At 44.5% G+C, this 18,534-nt stretch overlaps 1 long non-coding RNA gene across 1 annotated transcript; it reads right to left on the bottom strand.

Moving 5' to 3' along the window:
• Positions 1-1,975: 1,975 nt before the first annotated feature.
• Positions 1,976-12,575, bottom strand: LOC137452549 (uncharacterized). The gene is made up of 3 exons (XR_010990112.1): positions 12,544-12,575; positions 12,224-12,308; positions 1,976-3,113 (listed from the first exon to the last, which is right to left on the bottom strand). It is a non-coding gene; the product is annotated as an uncharacterized lncRNA (long non-coding RNA).
• Positions 12,576-18,534: the final 5,959 nt, after the last annotated feature.

Raw genomic sequence — 18,534 nt, 5'->3', positions numbered from 1 at the left:
TCTATTTCAGGGTGTATGGTTTGGGAAACTTTCTAACAGCTGTGCTCTAGAATATTTTTCTCATGGCCAAGTTAATACTTCTCAGGGAAAGTCAAACTGCATTGGCCTAAATCTCCTTCTGCACCAGCTGCACTGGTGACTCAAAAGGTGACTGAAAGAAGGAGCTCGCAGTGAGGAGTCCTGGCCAAACGACAACTGATAGCACAGGAAATGTGACTCAGAATGACATATGAACTAACCCAGCTTGACTAGCTCTACCCTGCTTTAAATGAGATGGGCATCTCTTCCATTTCTCAGCTTGCTTGCTTTTTGGTTCAGTTTTTTAATAAGTGACTTGAATTCAAGTCATATCTATTTAAAGAACTTCCTCTTCTAAGGCCTGGGAAGCTGAATCTGATTTTGGACAAAATCTACAAGCATTTTATATGTACCTTTAGTTGTTAGGCATCTGGGATTGATCACACTGGACTTGTGTTAAAAAGAACACATGCAATGAATCGCAGATGTTTTAATATGGCACTGCCTCCCTAACTAACTGGATCAGGATGGAAACAAATGAAAGGTAAATGCTTTAAAATCCAAGATCTAAGTCAGCTTAAATGTAGGCAGCTTGAAGGTTATGGAGATGGTGACTCTGTGTCCAAGTAGGTGTGGGGTCTTTGCATTTTCACCATTTGGTTGCTTTTGAGGGCTGAACTCTCACACACCATTGAACTAGAGAGGAATGCTTAACCTTGCCAGTGAAGATGGTGTTTGGATCCAGTCTCTCTTACTGGTTTCTGTGCTCCAGCCCTGTTTCACTCTGCAGTGAGGCACATTAATGGTTTTCTAGCAAACTGCAATGGAAAACTAATACACAAGGTAACTCCAGAGATAGGAGGAGGAAAGCAGAAGTGGTACTTCAGGTGAGGGGCTAGCAAATTTTTATCCACTTCTATATAACATAGTAAGAAGTGGAACATCCAATTGATAAGAAGGCAGATGCCAAGTTCAACTTTTTCCTGCATCTGAGACAATCATCATAATGCTTTGTCTGTTAACTCTTCCTCACTTTCTTATCCATTATTTTAGCTAAACCAGACATTTCAGTGCTTCATAAAATCACCTGACATTTCATCTTCCTGCTCCCTGGCTGCCAACCCAGGTCAAGTGTGAGAGAAATGTTTATGCAATAAGAAATCTGAATGTACTTCAGCTTGGAGATCTGTCCACGGTGAAGTGAAGCATCTTTTGCTTCATTTCAGTGGCAGATCAGCATAACCATAACAGTTACCTTCCCCAGATTGCTTTGTAGGCATAAGCAGCCAGTGCAGATGCCTTGGTAATCCAAGAAGGATTATCAAATAATAAAGGAAGAAAAGGTAAGTATTACTGTTGCAATTTAGCCCACCTGGGAGAGGAGCCTCAGACTGACTGAAATAAAGGAAAATTTCCCCTTGCCTGTGCTTCAAAAGTAACAATTAGAGCTGGGATGTGAAGTAGCATTTATCCTCCAGTGGGGGCTGCTTGTAAGAATTAAAGCAGTTTTTCTTCTCACACTTGGGGGAGCAGGGCTTAAGATAGAGTGTGTCAGTCTCTGCCAAACTCACTGGTGCTTTACCTCAAAGCAACCTGCAGCTAACTGAGATTGCTCCATTCCTATGTGGCAGTTGTCACCTGTTGTTCCAGGGCATCATGGACAGTAACAGCCTGATTGTCCATCTCACTTTCCTGTTGCACTTGCTTGTTCCTCTCTCTTTTAGTTTTATTTGTGGGTAGAAATAGCACACGCACTGTAGGCTAAGTATGTGCATGTGTGCCGACATCGGCTACCCTGTGGAGAAGCACTGAAGAGAGCCTTTTAACATCCTGAGTCAGTTTCACTAGAGGAGTACAAGCTGCATTATTGAGAAATAAAGTGTTTCATTTTCTTGGATGGGAATAGAGCAAAGGTCTGTACCCACAGAAACAAAACCAAGTGCTTTCTCAGGGCACAGCATTTTATTCTGAGACAAAGCAACTAACATTGCAATTTGTGATAAAAGACACAAAACAAGTTATCCTTAAGATGTCTAAAGTACCGAGTTGATTTTTTTCCACCCCAAATACAGAAAAATATCTAGCCCAGACAGTTCCTAAGGTGTTAACATCCAATGATGGATAAAACTATTAAATCATTAATTGAGTTAAACTGGAGTGAACAGCACTAAAAGGAAACATTTCAAACGACATTAAAGCCCTCACTAACATTCCAAGAAACTCAAGTCTATTCAAATAAAAGCACATAGATCAATAGTGACAACACAAGCACAACATGGAGTCAATACTTCTGCAATATAATTACAGATACTTCTGCTTTAGAAGAAATACTCATAATTTAAAACTGATAAGAGGGAAATAAGTCACAGATAAGGCTCTGCCTTTAAGCTGCTCTTGCTTTGCAGTAATGAATGACATTCTGTTGTTTAGTGGGGGATATTACAGGTGCAATCAAGTACAGTTTGGGAACTTCTTTCTTAGAGAATTATATATTTCATCAAAAGTCCTAAAAGTTCTTCCAGCCCAGGACCCTCCTCCTGACACTACCAGTAGCAGTTGTTTCAGGAAAAGGAATAAAAACAAAGTATGAAGTGATAGTTCCCATGGCACATCCTCCCAGCTGCTGGCAATCTGATTTAGGGAAGCCCTGAGCCAATGGTTGCAGCCTTTCATCCACACTTCACATCTCACATTTGTACCTAGTAGCTTTTTGCACCATTTATACTTCTGGCATCCCATAACCTTCATAGTGAGCTCCAGAGCTGAATCAACGGCTATGAAAAATTGTGTCTATTTCTTCTAAAGCTCAAATCTTGATTACCCTTCTTCATTCTTCTGATGTCAGGGTCATAAGCATTCACCATCTTCTACTTTTTCATGTTATCTCTGTCACAGATCTCAGTTGTCCTCTTTGCCAAGTTTTTGAGGTTATGACGAAACTCTCCATCCAAAAAGCTCATTGTAGATGTGTCTCTTAAAAGCTGGTTAGTGACAACATCCAGGAGTGACTTGAAGTGTCCAAGTTAGGATCTTGATCACCTGACATTCCTGAAGCAACTGGTACACACATGTCCAGCCAGAATATATCACTTTATCTGCCAAAATTAAGGGAGAGCTTCAAATACAGGCATAACATTCAGCTTTGAAAGAGCCTAGCAGTGTTAGAAGTCAAAACAAAAACAAGTTCATCTAAGGGCAAATTTTGGCCCCAAAATTTGCACTACATGAAGGAAATGCTACTGGGAGCAATTAAGAAATCACCATCTGCCAACAAATACACAGCTACTCTCTCCTGGAAGTGCAGGGAAAGAGTGATATATTAGGTACCATTTTGTACTGACAACCACTGCACCAATGTGAAAGCCTGAAAGCACTCAAGAGGTCTTTCACAAACTAAATCCAATGCTCTTTTTGTCATCAGAACTAATAAATGGCACACAGAGGAAAAACCAGGACACAGCAGAACTGTGTGATCAGAGTAATTATACTCAGACCACAGTCACTGTGAGGCTGCATAAACATGAGGAAAAGAGGATTGTACCATGTACAGTTCCAGGTTTAAGGCAGTACACTCACAGTGCTTGTAATTGAAATGATAATCCATTTGAAATCTCTAAGTTTGACAACAGAGAGGTTGCATTTGAAGTTCTAGTTGTGTAAAGAATTCCCATGTATTTTAGCAGGAACTCAGCAGGCATTGTAGAGCTGTGTGTTACCACAAAAGAACCCCAGAGCTTTATCAGCGAGCACTAGGCAGAAAGTCTAGTTCCAGCACAACTAAAACCAACTGGTTTTCCAATTTGTTTGGTTTGGCACAGGCCTTGCTTCCACTAAGTCACAGATGCAAAGACTGCAGTGGCTGTGGAGAATGACCCACTCCCAAACCTTGGCTACATGGCAGTACATTGCAATTGAAATTTACTGATAAACAGCTATGACTTAAATGTTTAGAGAGTCATTTTTAATAAGCTTTAGGAGTTTCCCATTATGGCTTAGCTTTGATTATGTCATATTACTTCTGTATATCACACTGCAGTATCATATTGTTTACACATAAGTGTTCATATCACTCACTCAAATATTGACATTCTATATTAAAGTCATTTTTTCCACTACTGACTTCCATCCATTTGATTCTGCAATACCTTTTTTCTGCTATGCTATAGACATCCATTTGTGAAACAGAGCTCTTCTTACCCCACACTTAAAACCAGGGTTCATCTACCATCTAATTTCCTCTTTGATAAGCACTCTATTTTTCAGTCTCTCACTTCCAAGTATAACTTTTCAAACAGCTAATTACTCTGGGAACTGTTCTGGGAAATTCATGCAGTATTCTAATAGATTTCTTAAATTACATGCACCAAGGCTGAATTTCTCTGAGGAACACACAAGCACAAAGCACTGAGCTGTGTGCCATGTACCTACTCCCTAAAATCTAGCTTTGTATATAAAAGATAAAGGTTGCATTAACAGCTTCCATCAGATAAAAGCTTCAAGGCTTAACAGGGAGCTGACTGTGCTTATCCAGCATGACCAAGTCAATTTAGTCTTTGCTCCTTCACAAAGTCATTGATATTATGCCCATGACCTGCTTTTTCTTGCTCCTGCTAGGATATGGTTTGGGCTTTGGTGGTAAAACACATCTGTGTACTATAGGTGGGCTCCCATCTACAGGGTGATCCACATCATTCCAGTCACTATCTGTCACCTATGCCTGGAAGCACATGTAACTAAAACCTGTGGTGGCTTTGTGCTTCTTGCAAGTCATTTATGATATTCTTCAAAAGCCTGGGACCACGACACATGCCAAGGAAACACAATTTAACACAAGCTCCCCTTCTGTGCCAGTAATGAATCCCAATTCAGATTCACACCCAGGCAAGATTTAATGCATTTAAAATGCCCCATTTGTAACACTCTGGTTTCCTAAATGAAAGCACCATGGTGTAGCAACTCAAGTGTTTAACAGAACATTCAATAGACTATCATTAATATTGACTGAAGTGACTATACAACGTTCATATGAAGAGATCTGCAGGACCACACTGACTATTGTTAATTTTACTGCCCCCACCTTAATTCTTTATTAATTTATCACCAGGCCATAATTTATCAAAGTTATGATGACAGGTCTATGAATTATTCAGATTTTTTCCTATCCCCATTTTGGCATGGCATTAGCTTAGTTTGGATCCTTCTCAGCGTTCCCTGGTTGACTGAAAATAAATATGAACAAATGAGACAGCTCCCAAGGCAAGTTTTAAACCTCTTGGACACAGGTTGTTTGAACCAGTAATTTAAAAACACATAAAACACAGCAATTAACTTATGACATCCTGCTAAGATTCTGGTGGAAACAAAGGACATAGGTACCATTACATGACCCAAGCCCATGCTCCCACACAAGAGCTTATTAAGGATTGAATGAACTCTGTTAGTGTCAACAGTACAGTTAACACTATTAGCATTCTCATTTTCCTTGCTTGCTATTAGTGTTCTCATTTTCTTTGTTTTCTACGTGCTGTATGAAGAACTCCTGAGTTCTATTTTACTTTGCTGGGCTAACACTGACCTTTCCTTTTCCCGTTTCAATAGCCTCCTTTTAGATGTCAATGCACAAAAGCAGAGTCACCATCTCCAGGTCCTGACTCTTCATTTATAGCCATTGCTAAAAACCCAACCTAGATGGTTCCATTCCCCTCTAAATTAGCTTCTTATGATTTTGAGGTGGGTATTTTTATCAGCTTATCCTTGTTGTTTTTTTCCCCCATCCAGGTTGCTGTTCCTCAGTAATTCAGCACAGTTTTCTTCTGCATTTGCAGATATGAATCATGTTTTGCTGTTAACATTTTAGTTCAGGTTTTTTGACTCAGAAATTTCATCTTAAAGGAATAGAGTCCCTTATGCCATGACTTCTTTACTTACATGAGGTCATTTTCTGGAATTCATTTGCAATCTTTGTAATATAATTACCTGACAAATGTTGCCTTCACAGTGAATTCTCTCCTCTGTGACAACATGGGAAGTCACAGAATTTCCCATTTGGAGTTTAAGTATATTTAAGACAACAGAAGCAGCTGCTCAGACTGTATGTTCTACCTTCAGTTTGTAGTTCTGTCTTCAGGTGTAGCTTGTTGATTAACAGCAGCTGCCACCTAAGTGGCTACATTCTGTGGTGCCTATAGAAACACTCCTCCTGAGCAGAAACGAAGCAGGCAACACACCTTGCTTTTGCTCTAACAGACTGGAGCTCAGGATTGTTTGTATTCCAGCCATTAAAAGCCTCTGAAGAGATCTGAACAACATTGCAAGACAAGTGTCACCCTTTCCTGATCCTGATCACAGTATCACAGTATGATCCTCTTGGGTTAGCCCTTTTCTGCCTCATGGATCCTTCTGGAAAAGGAGAGTCCATTTCTGCAGAGGTGTAAATAGATTCAGGCCATGGACACTCAAAACCAGAGTGACTTCAGGCACAGGTGTTCTTGTCTGATCTCACACAACTAAAATGATTCATTAACACCTTATGGGGCCACAACATGGAGTTTACTGAAGAGGACCATGAAGTGCTTTGCACTGGGGCACATGAATAAACCCTGGTGAAAGATATTTGCTTTAAGTCTAAATTCCCACAGGAAGACAGTCCAAAAGGTATGCTTGAACTCCTAGGTCCCTTGGACAGAACTGAGTCAAATGCAAAGCTCACCCTCTGTGATCACAAGCATAGAGGAGCAGAAAGAGAGATGTTTACCTAGGAGCAACTACCCACACAGAGCATATGCTCAGGAGGTTGGAAGACATCCTTCAGCCTTGGGTGGTTTGAATTAGGTTCACTCCAGCCCTAGGTGGTTTGAATTTGCTTTGCCAGACAGCAGGGTGACAACTGCCAGGTTAGAAACTTTCCAGCTTCAATTTAAGGCTGGCACAATAGCATTTAACACCAAAAAATACACTAATTGTAAGGACAAAGAAAGACTTCAGCGAGGGTTTTGACTCTGTGCTGATCAAAGATCAATGCTAATTTTATTCCCTTGGAGTAACACAGCTCAGCTAAAAAGGAGCAAGCAAATGTATGACAAAGATGAAGTTATGCTGTTATGGACAGGAAGTATCACATCTCTGTGGTCACTTGCTAGTTCCACAGACATACAATGCATTATGCTAAGATTGTCTTCCTCCTGCAGTCATTCCCATTGCTGTGGCACCCAGTGTTGTATTCTATTCTGAAATGCCTGATCACTTACCCCAAAGGGAAACTCTGCAGAAGCCATGTGCACATGGGCCTGCCGAGTAGCATGGCTGCTCTGTCACGCTGTTGCCACTCAGCTGTAGGTTACAGCCCTAGGCTAGCCAGGGTTTAGACAATGAGACCAAACTGTTATTCCTTTAAAAAGTTCATGCAAAGATACCAGAGGCAGGCAAAGGCACGTGGACGGGGCTGAAGAGCAGCATCCCAACTTTCACACCATGCAAGGCAGTGTGACTCTGCCAAACAGCTACCCCACAAGGAAACACAGCACTGTAAGACCAGCCCAACCATGGTGGTATTCCTCCAGCCAGGGGCTCTTTCCAGGCCCCCTATCTGTATTTGTCACAGACTCACTCTATGATCATGAACAGGATGGCAATACACATCTCCCCCTGCTCCCTGTGCCCTGCAAGACATGGAAGAATGACAAAGGGGTGTCAAAACCCCAGCACAGCTGGGAAGGTGTTTGTTCAGAGCAGGGGAGACAACATTGTGCACACTCCAAGGACTCAGTCCAAAGCCTTGGAACAATTCAAGCATGTGTTATGTTTTCCTGCACCCCAAGTGACTCCTAAACTCAAGCACTTAAAGATAGGACAGCAGAAACGCCTCTGGGGCAAACACACACTCATGTACAGGCATGCTTACAATTGCCCTTTCCCCAGCATACTATGGGATGGAATCTGATCTAAGACTTTCTGAAGAATGGTGTCAAAGAAAAGTCTCTATTTTTATTCAAATTAGTGCTGGAAGTTCTCTCTGGTATTCAAAAGCTGAGTTTGTGACACAAACTGAAACTGCAGCCGACTGTGGAAATTAAACTGTTGTCGAAAACCTGCATTTCTGAACAAACATGCATGCAAGGAGAGGAGAAGGAAACCCAAATCACCAAACTGAATGTCTCAGCCTGACCATGGCACAGTGAGGCTCCCTATGCAGTAACAAAAGAGGACACTGTTTGGTAATAAAGCAATGAGAATAAAATGTATCTGATAAACAGGCTTTGAGAATGAGAGAAACCCACATCACAGAGCCTGCATGAGATTCATTGCTGGGTTTCATAAACATTGTAAATGCAAGATAAGGAGTGAGAGAGATTAGGGCTCCATGGCACTTTTATTTATAGCTTTTTAGCACAATGTATACTGTGCAAAACGTTTTGCACCCATTAAAATCCGGGTGCACAATTTAGCATCCAGCCTGACGAGGTTCAGCCTCCTGAGCAAGGCACACTCTGGCACACACGTGGTAATTAAGTACAGATGTGATCATTTGACAAATAATCATAACAAATAATTGTCACTTCCTTGTTTAGAAACCACTAATTTAAAACATGTGTGCTGGCCTAACCTCAGGAGCACACCCTTTCTGATGTAGGCAGAGGAGAGGGAGAGAGAGATTCAAGCTGTTATCTCTCCTGCAAGAGAGCTAACCTTTTGTTCTCTGCTTCTAACTTTCTGCTGCAGAGTTACTTTGCTCAGCAGCATGTTCCACACTGGCTTCTGTTTTGCAACACTTGTTGTGAAAAGCCACTTCAGGAGAGTGAAGTGGGGTGACAAAAGCACAAGGTGCCATGATGCCTCCCCCCCACCAAGGTACACTGGTGGCAATCATCTGCATGATTAAAGTGCTGCACTCTTCCAGACATGAAGAATACTCTGGTATCCTTTCAGCCAGAAGAGCCTCAGCTTAGATTAGGGCAACAACTAATCTGAGACATATTTCATGAGTGAGAACACGGATGCCTCATCTCAGGCTTTGCATCTGCAGCACACACACTGAACTGAGCATACAGGAAGACTGCCTGGGATAGACTAAAGGTTCCCTGCCCACACTGTTCTAGAACTGAGGTTGTAACATGGTTGTAGAGACCAAGCAGCCATAGAACCATACAGTTACAAGGGACCATCCATCTCAACATGATAACAGACTTCTTTGCTGCGAGGGTGCTGGAGCCAGCTGCCCAGAGAGGTTGTGGAGTCTTCTCCTCTAGAGATCTTCAAAGACTGCCTGGACACTTTCCTGTGTGACCTGCCCTAGATGACCTAGCTTTGCAGTGGGGCTGGACTCAATCTCTGGTTATCCCTTCCAGGCCCTAGCATTCTATGATTCAAGCAACCCACACAAGAAGTAGTGAAACATTTCAACAAAAGAGAAAGCCATTTGGAGGTCTTTGCTGTTCTGTATATAAAACAGCTCCCAGGTGCTTGGTTTGCTCATGAACCAGACAAGAAGTCAGTAGTGACATTTACTAACACCTCCTACATCCATAAGAGACACTTGGAAGTTCACACAATCAACCAGGTTAGAAAAGACCTTCAAGATCATCAAGGGCAACCTATCGCCCAGCACCACCTAATCAACTAAGCCATGGCACTGAGTGCCTCATCCAGTCTGTTTTTAAACACTTCTAAGGATGGTAACTCCACCACCTCCCTGGGCAGCACATTCCAATGGCCAATCTCTCTGTGAAGAATTTCTTCCTAACACTCAGCCTAAACCTCCCCTGGCACAGCTTGAGACTGTGTCCTCTGGTGCTGGTTGCCTGGAAGAAGAGACCAGCCTGGTTACAACCTCCTTTCAGGTAGTTGTAGGGAGTTGTTGCACTACAGTTAGTTGTCTGCCTATTTGAAAAGGGGAACAGATTTGTCTGTTTACATCTGTAAGATCAGAGTTAACTTCACTGTGGTCAGTGACAAGAGCCAACAAGCCATGTCAGCACCTATGGCTAGCATGGCACCTTCCTAGGGCTGCACACATCGTGCAGCAGCGTTTACTTTGCAGTACATTGTTCATCTGGACTGAACAGTAAGTTGAAGCTCGTCTTCAAGCTATTTAATTTAGGCTTTCAGTCAAAGACTGGTGTGGAGCCTTTAGGAAAAAAGAGAAAGGGTTCTAGTGAATGTTTATGTAAAAAAAAAGGATTGTGTTTACATTCCAGCTTCCTCCCTGAATCTTAGTGCAATGTTTATGGAGAGCAGCCAGAGAAGTTGGAGAATTTGATTATAATGAACAGGAGAAGTTTAATTAATTCTTGCCAGTTTCTCTCCTATCACCACTGCAAAACAAAGACCAGAAGGGTCTTGTGTCACCACTGGGGGAGGACTTCTTTGCATTTCCTCTCTTTCTTTTTTTGTTGGTGATCCTACAAGGCAGACAGCCTGGTTGGAACGAGTCTTCACGTTGGAAATCAACATGTATTGCATGTAGGATTTGTAGGGTAGGATTTGATAGCAATTCAAAGGAGGCAAGGCTGCTTCCCAGGCTTTCTCAGCATTAAGTTTGCTAGAAAGGATGGACCTAATAAATTCCCTTAGCAATAACTCTGCTCTCTGGGTAAAAGCAGGGTGTGCAGGAAAGACACAGCATTCACTGTGCTTGCAGTGAGAGCTGTACTCCAAGGCCACACAGCACTTCTCCAGTGAGGAAATGTGATGTTTGTCTCTGACACTTGTTGCCCCCCACAGACAGCTGGGATCCCTGTTGAGATCTCTCTTCCTGGTGATCTCAGTGCTGTCTCCCAGCAGCAGCCCCTGGCTATGGCAGTGATGCAAAATGGGTGCACCCCACACCCCTGGTCCCTTGAGTACTCAGCACATCATGGATTCCTGCCTGTGCACATGCCCAGGCTGTCGCTGAGAGGAAGCTAATATGCCCAGGAAGATGATAACCACCCAGATCTCATCCTAGAGCTGAGTAAGAAAGGAGGGGATCCTGGTAACAAACCAATCAGAACTAGGAGATGTGAACCATATCCTCCTGCTGTGCAAGGACACGTGTTCTCTGGGAGTGTTTAAGCTTCCTTGTGCCTCTGTGTCTGCCTAGAGCAGCAAAGCATGCAGATAACATGATTGCCAACTTCAGCATACTCCTCTCAACAGTTATGTAGAAATATATATACCCAGCTGGTCTCTCAGGGCAGCTTTAGAGAGAAAACCCACCCAAAATGAAGGCAGTATACGCTTCTAGGAAAAGTCCTCAGTTTTGCTTCTGAATTGATGTGATGATCAACATCTTCCCTGGTGACTCAGTGTGAGTGTCACCACTGAGACCTCCAGGCAGTGTGCACAACCTGTCTCTTATCTCCAGAGCTGGTAGAGACAGCAATTCCAAGCACAGAACCACAGCACCACAGAAACATTCCCCTTGGGAGGGGCAGGGGAATCATACTCCAGTTTCTCTTCTCTCCTACAACAGCCCACTGCCCAGGAATACATTAACTCCATGGAGCAGCCCTAGAAACCCACTACAGGGGAGTCAACCTTGATGTGCCAGGTTGCAACCTCAGCTGTTAGAACAAGCCAGACCCACAAAGCCAGCACCTAAGGTTGTCACCACAGCTCTGACCATCCACCATGAATAAACGACAACTTTGGCTCCCAAGACCAGGAGTAAGGCCTGATTACCTCACCTGCTACTGCCTAACCTCTCCTGCCCTCTATCAAAGAGAGAGATTAAAAGCCACCCTCTGCTTCAGAATTATTAGCACAAATCATCAGTAGAAGCAGCTTGCTCTTCTCTGCTAGTAAGGATGCTTGCCAGATGAAGAGCCCCCAGACAACATGTCAGACAAAAGAGACTCAGGAGACTCCCTGGTCACTCTTGTTAGGAGAAAAAAATACATGTAAGCTCTGCAGTGCCAAGAAGAGAAGTGGGATAATTATCCTTGACTACCCAACTGGGGAAAATTGCTCTTTTCCCATGCAGCTACAGATCACCAGGAAACCTTATCGGGTTCAGAGGTAAAATGTAAGAAATCTTCACAGCTTTTCTGACTCCATTGCACTCCAATAAGTTGGCTGGCTAGGGTCCATCAGCCTGACCTGAAGCTGTTCTCAGTATCCTTGCTAAACACACAGGGAATCCACCACACACAGCTCTCACACACCTGCACTGGCTGAGAGAATGATTTGATGGGATAGATATGCAAGAGAACTACTGGTCAGGACTCACCTCATCATTTTCAGTCCTGATGCCCACTTGCTCTTCCATTTCTCCAGTTGATGAAGACTGAAGGATGAAAGCAGACTCCAGTGTCCTCCAGGTAGAGGCAGCGTAGTTAGCATCACATCATCTGGCTAAACAGCTCCTGCTTCATCACCACCATTCCTGCAGAGCTCAGCCCCAGCAAGGAGCCCCAGCCAGCACCCGTGGGTGGTATTGGAGGAGTCATCAGTCCTAGCCCTAACAACCGGGGGGCCACCAGGCCCCCCGGCCTTTTGTCACCACCACCATCACCCAGTGCACACCATGGGGACTCCATGGGTACTCACCAGAGATGAGAGGAGGATCCTCAGCCCAGATGGGCTCAGCTTAGGGCTGCTGCCCTTCCTGGGGCAGATTAAATAGGGGAGTGGGTGGGGAGGGCAAAGTGACCACACCTGGGGTGGGAGGAGACTCCAATAGAGCCCAGGTGCTGTGGGTTTGAGGGGAAAAGGGGGGGAAATGGGGTGGGTGAGGGACTTTTAGGGTGTCAGGTGATGGTAGGACTGGGGGAATGGAAAAAAACAACTAGAAATGGGTAGATTCAAACTGGATGTCAGGAAGAAGTTCTTCCCCATGAGGGTGGAGAGAGACTTGCACAGGTTGCCCAGGGAGGTGGTGGAAGCCCCATCCCTGGAGGTGTTTGAGGCCAGGCTGGATGTGGCTCTGGGCAACCTGCTCTAGTGCTCTCATGGCAGGGTGGCTGGAACTAGATGATCCTTGAGGTCCCCTCCAACCCCAACAATTCTATGATTCTAAAACAATTTTACAGTTTAGGCTGGGTGTTAGGAAGAAATTCTTCCCAGAGAGAGAGACTGGCCCTCGGAATCTGCTGCCCAGGGAGGTGGTGGAGTCACCATCCCTGGAGGTGTTTAGGAAGAGCCTGGATGAGGCACTTGGTGCCATGGGTTAATTGATGAGATGGTGCTGGGTGATAGGTTGGACTCGATGATCTTGAAGGTCTTTTCCAACCTGGTTCATTCTGTGATTCTACTGAAAGCTCAATGTTTATGGTTGCCTTGTTAGAAAACTCTTAGCACCTTACACTTCAACAGCTCCTTCACAGCAATTCCCTTGTGTGCAGCTCATCCCTTGCAAGCTCAGATGCAATCTGTTACATTCCTTTAGACTGGGGCTCATCCTACAACTCACAGAGTTCCTTTACACCTTGTCTTAGAGGTCAGAGGCAATAGACCTGCAGAAAGGTATTCACCTTAACTCACCCATGGGATGAGAAGCAGCTTATTGCAGAGCTGTGCATCAGCACACAGGGCAGATACATCGCCTGAGGCACAGTGACTTCTGTGGTGGGTTGAAGCTTCCCCCCAGCATTAACTTTGCCAGACCAACGCAGTTAAAAGGTAATGGGGGGGGGGGAACTTTAATCCACCACAACCTCTTACTGCAAATTCCTTTAGGAACTACTAGAAATAATTTTTGCAAACAGGTCTTTTATAGGTAAAGTTACAGTGGTGCCTTTCGTGCACATGAAGAAAGAAATAAAGGCTTCAGGCCAGGAAAATTTGTTTTCTAGAAAGATTCCAGTGCATCATCTTCTGAATTCATAAACAGAGGGTTTGTTGTTTCAATACTTGATTATTTTTCTCCATGGGTGTATGAATGGAATGTGCTCCATTAGCTACATCAAAATGCTTGCTGTCTGATTTTGGGAACGTCATTCTGATGATGAGTAACAGTTGGGTAACAGTCAACTAAGATTCCCCTCTGTGTCCAACACCTACTGAAGCAAAGACATCTTCATGTTGGGTTTTCTTTATTGCTGAGGGCATTTTCCACTGTTACAGAGAGAAATTGCATTGACTCAACAACTCCAGAGGTTGTGTAAGAGATATTTGCAGGAAACTACTGGAAGGTGGGTGCAATGTAGTTAATTATGCTTTCTCATCAAAACCTTTCAATTTAGGCAGAAATCCTGCAAGGGGGGGGGAGACAATATCCTCTCACAGCTGTGCAGAAGCAGTGGTGTAGGTTATGGTGCGTGGCAAGCTGAGCACTGCATGATGATGTGCAGGAACATGTACAACAACTGGAGACACTCCAGAGAAAAGGGGGAAAGAAGATCAAAATCTTTTAAAAGCCTTCACTAAGGAAGAGCTGAAAGAAATAGGATGGTGCAGCTGAAGGAAAAGGAGGATGCAGGACAGAGCAGGCCACAGCAGTATGCAGAACTCATGCACTTAATTGAAAACGATGCTGTTAGCTGTGCTCACAACAGACAGGAGAAGATGAAGCAAGGAAGATCAAGGAAGTGACTAAAAAGGATCTTCTAGTGTTTACTATAATTAAATATCAGAGTAGCTTGTCTAGAGGGTGGGTTGGGTGAGTCCATCACTGGAGATTTCAAGGGCTGATTGTAAGAGTGTAGACCTGAAGGCTCTCCAGAAGAGTCTGCGAGGCTGGATCAATGGTCCAGGGCCAATGGTATAAAGTTCAATAAGGCCAAGCCCTGCACTTGGGTCGCAACAGTCTCATGAAATGCTATAAGCTTGGGGCAGAGTGGCTGGAAAGCTGCCTGACAGAAAACTGCCTGGGTGTATGGGCTTACAATCAGCTGAATGTGAACCAGCAGTGTGCCCAGGTGGCTAGGAGAGCCGACAGTCTCCTGTCTTGTCTCAGAAATAGTGTGGCCAGCAGGACTAAGGAGGCAATTGTCCCTTGGCACTGGTGAGACCTCACCTCAAATACTGTTTTGGACCCCTCTCCAAAAGAAGAGCAATGAAGCTGGTGGAGTGCTCTGGAAATCAAATACCACAAGGAGCAGCCGAGGGAACTGGGGTTATTCAGCCTGGAGAAAAGGATGTTCAAAGGAGACTCTTATTGCTCTCTTCACCAACTAAAACTACTTACTTTTGCCAAGTAACAAGTGATAGCACAAAAGGAAACAACCCCTGGAGTTGCACAGGCAGGTTTAGATTGGGTATTAGGGAAGATGTCTTCACCAAAAGGGTTGTGAAGCACTGGAACAGGCTCCCAGGGAAGTGGTTGAGTCACCATCCCTGGAGGCATTTAAAAGACATGGAGGTGTGGTGCTTAGGGACACGGTTTAGTGGTGGGTTTGGTAGTGCTAACACTTGGACTCAATTTTAAAGATCTCCTCCAACCTAAATGATTCTCTGATTCTTTGAGTCTACCATGGTGGAAGTAATTTGCTCCACGCTCTGCAGTTCTGCATTCCTCACCTGGCTTTATTATTTACTGTGCTATGATCAGTGATAGAAAAGCAGTAGGGTAGAATGGAAGTGCTGTGAAATGCAAACAGAGTGAGAATTTTCCAGCTCGAGGTCACTCATTAGAGTTTGCTTTGACTCTTTATGAGCTGCGTGGAGGGAAAGTTTACTCTGTGTTCTTTCAGGCCTTCCACGGTGTTTTTGCAAGGAGAGCAATGATCCACATGACAAATAACAGAGCAAACAGTACATCTGACCAGTGAGGACTCTTTGTCTTTGACAGATGTGCTTGTTTGCATTTGAATGTGGGTACTGATGCAAGCAGCAATCATTTATCAGAGTCTCACGTAAAAAGCAATCAGCTGTTTGTTGGCAGAGGATAGGTTGCAAAATGGGTGAGAGAAACAACTGCTCAGCATTGCAGGATTCAGCCAGCTCCACCCTAGGACAGGCAGGCAGGGCAAAGTCCCCCACTGAGCGCTGAATTCCATTAACTGTGTTTCCAGGTAAAGGTCACCACAATCCATCTCCTCAGGATGCTTCCAGACTAAGCTGCAGTTTGTCCTTGCTTGTTTTGTCGAAGATGTTAGGCACTCGCAAACCTTCCACTTAATGGAAGTGCAGCATCCTTTTCATCACATATTGCAGCACTAGGGTCAGCTCTGGTTCACTAAGCCAGAGGAAAATCTATCATTTCCATATCTAAGAGTCACAATGAAGTGTGTCATTTTTGGCTCCCTTTTTCTGGTGTCTTCAGCCTGCTGTAAGCCTCTTCCGTATTCTCTTATCAACTCTTACTTAGCTCATGTTTTTCTTGGTCTGAGATGCTCTTCACTCTGTCATTACCTCCACTGTCCTCCCACAGAATAGCCATTCCTGAGAAGCTTTTCATCTCTCTGTCTCTCTTTAACTGGACCTGTTGGTAATTCATAAAAGTGATAGGAGCTTTCAGCAGAGCTGAACTACTGGACCCAGCACAACATGTGCCGGGGGACATCTACAGGCTGAGTTAATGGAGCTGTCTTGCTGGGCAAAGCAGGCACAGCTCAGTCATACCCAGGCTGTCTTCCTCCTGTCTGTTAACCAGCCACTCCTGAAAAATGATATTCTTACTCCAGAATTCAGAACAACCAATCTTTGGTTCCACATGCCATATGTGTAGTCCCCAGGAGCTGCTTCTGAGCATCAGAAAGGCTGGAAGGAAATGATTTCATATCAGAGCACTAAACATCTTTTAAATAGTGATCTGAAGCTCTTGTGTCTGAAGATTTTTGACCATCTGGGTGCCATTTAGCAAAGGAAAAAACAAACTGAAACCCCCCAAACCCCTAGTTTCCAAAGCAGTATGTTTCAGGTACAGAGCTCTGCTATCCTGTCTGTGAGGCCAGCAATAGCTACAGGTTTTCACAATGTAGTGGTTATAGCTCTCTTTGGTTTCAAAAAGCCAAACTAAGAAAGGAATGAAGGTCTTCCTCAAAGGGCAAGCATACAGGGAAAGCTAGATGGGAACTCAGCTTCTCAGACACAGATTCATAGAATGGTTTAGGTTGTAAGGGGCCTTGAAGATTATCTACCTCCAACCCTCCTGCCATGGGCAGGGACACCTCACACCAGCCCAGGTTGCTCAGGGCCTCATCCAACCTGCCCTTGAACACCTCCATAGGCAGCCTGTGCCTGTGTCTCACCACCTTCACTGCAAAGAATGTCTTCCTAATCTCCAGTCTAAATCTCCCCTCCCCAAGCTTAAAGCCATTCCCTCTCATCCCATCACTACAAACCCTTCTACAAAGTCCCTTCCCAGCTTTTCTGTAGCCCTTGTCAGATTCTGAGAGGCTGCCATAAGGTGTCCCTGGAAGCCTCTTCCCTCCAGGGATTTATCACACCACACTCTGCCAAGCAGCTCCCTGAATGCCTTGATGATCTTCAACTCTATCATTTTGTGGTCACTATAGCCAAGGCTGCCCTTATGTTTCACAACAGTCACCAGCCCATCCTTGCTGGTGATGGCAAGATCCATCCTGACACCTTTTCTTGTGGGTTCCTTTACCACCTGGAAGAGGAAATGATCATCCCTGAATTCCAGGAACCTCTTAGATTGGTGGTAGCCATCTGTGTTGTCCTTCCAACAGATATCTGGGTGGTTAAAATCTCCCATGTGGACCAGAGCTAGCAAACATGAAGCACCTCCTATCTGTTTATAGAGGGCCTCATACACTCAAACTTCTTGGGCTGTATCGACCATCCTTTCCCCCAGCAACTCCAGTTTAAAGCCCTCCTCACTAGATTGGAAAGCTTCTGCCCAAAGATGCTCTTCCCCTCTCTGAAAGGTGGGCTCCAGCAGCCCCCAGCAGTCCAAACTTCCGAAAGCTAAGTTTCATGGCTTAGCCAAAGTCCTGCCTCTGACACCCCTCCCTCAGTCATTTATTGATGTTCCTTATTCTGTCAGGATGTCACTGAGGTAGTGAGAGTTTAGCAGTGAGAAAAGGGCTGCTCCACACCAGGCAGTTTCAGTGCCTGAGAAGGGAGATGGACAAGTGTAGCTGGCTGACTGGAGTTCCAGCACTAGCTGTAGCAAGCTCAGCAAAGACAAGCAGGCTCAGCAAGCTGTTGCAGGCAGAAAGCCCAGCTCAGCAACAGGAGAGAGGCACACATCCTGCTGCATCCAGCACTCTCAGTTGCACTCTGTCCTCCAAGGCTGAACAGCCTCAGTCACTTGCCAGCCTCCCTCCCTTTGCTGCAGGCTCAGAAACCTGTCCCAAATGCTCTGCTGAAAGCAGCACTTGCTGTGCCCTGAAGGTTTGCCCCAGGATGGTGCCAGCCTGTGCAGCATTGCTACAGCCGCTCCTAGGGTTCGTGCAGCACCAGCACACCACAGCGTGGGAACTCTGCTTCATGGAACATGAGTCCTGCTCTGGGATAAGAACAGGGACTAGGTGACCTTTGAGATCTCTGCTAGCCTTCTCCTCTGTGATAAAAATGGATTCAGGATACAAACTTTCCATTTTATCTTGGTTTTATTTATTTATTTAATCGTCCCACAACTTCTGCATTTCACCAAAAAGAAGGAAAGCATTTGAGGAGATAATCCAAGCC

This window comes from Melanerpes formicivorus, unplaced genomic scaffold (genome assembly GCF_026170545.1).
Source record: "Melanerpes formicivorus ecotype bairdi unplaced genomic scaffold, bMelFor1.0.p_v2 SCAF_56, whole genome shotgun sequence".
Classification (NCBI taxonomy): domain Eukaryota; kingdom Metazoa; phylum Chordata; class Aves; order Piciformes; family Picidae; genus Melanerpes; species Melanerpes formicivorus.
The sequence above is the reverse complement of the archived record's forward strand: the minus strand, read 5'-3'. Positions and strand labels throughout refer to the sequence as shown.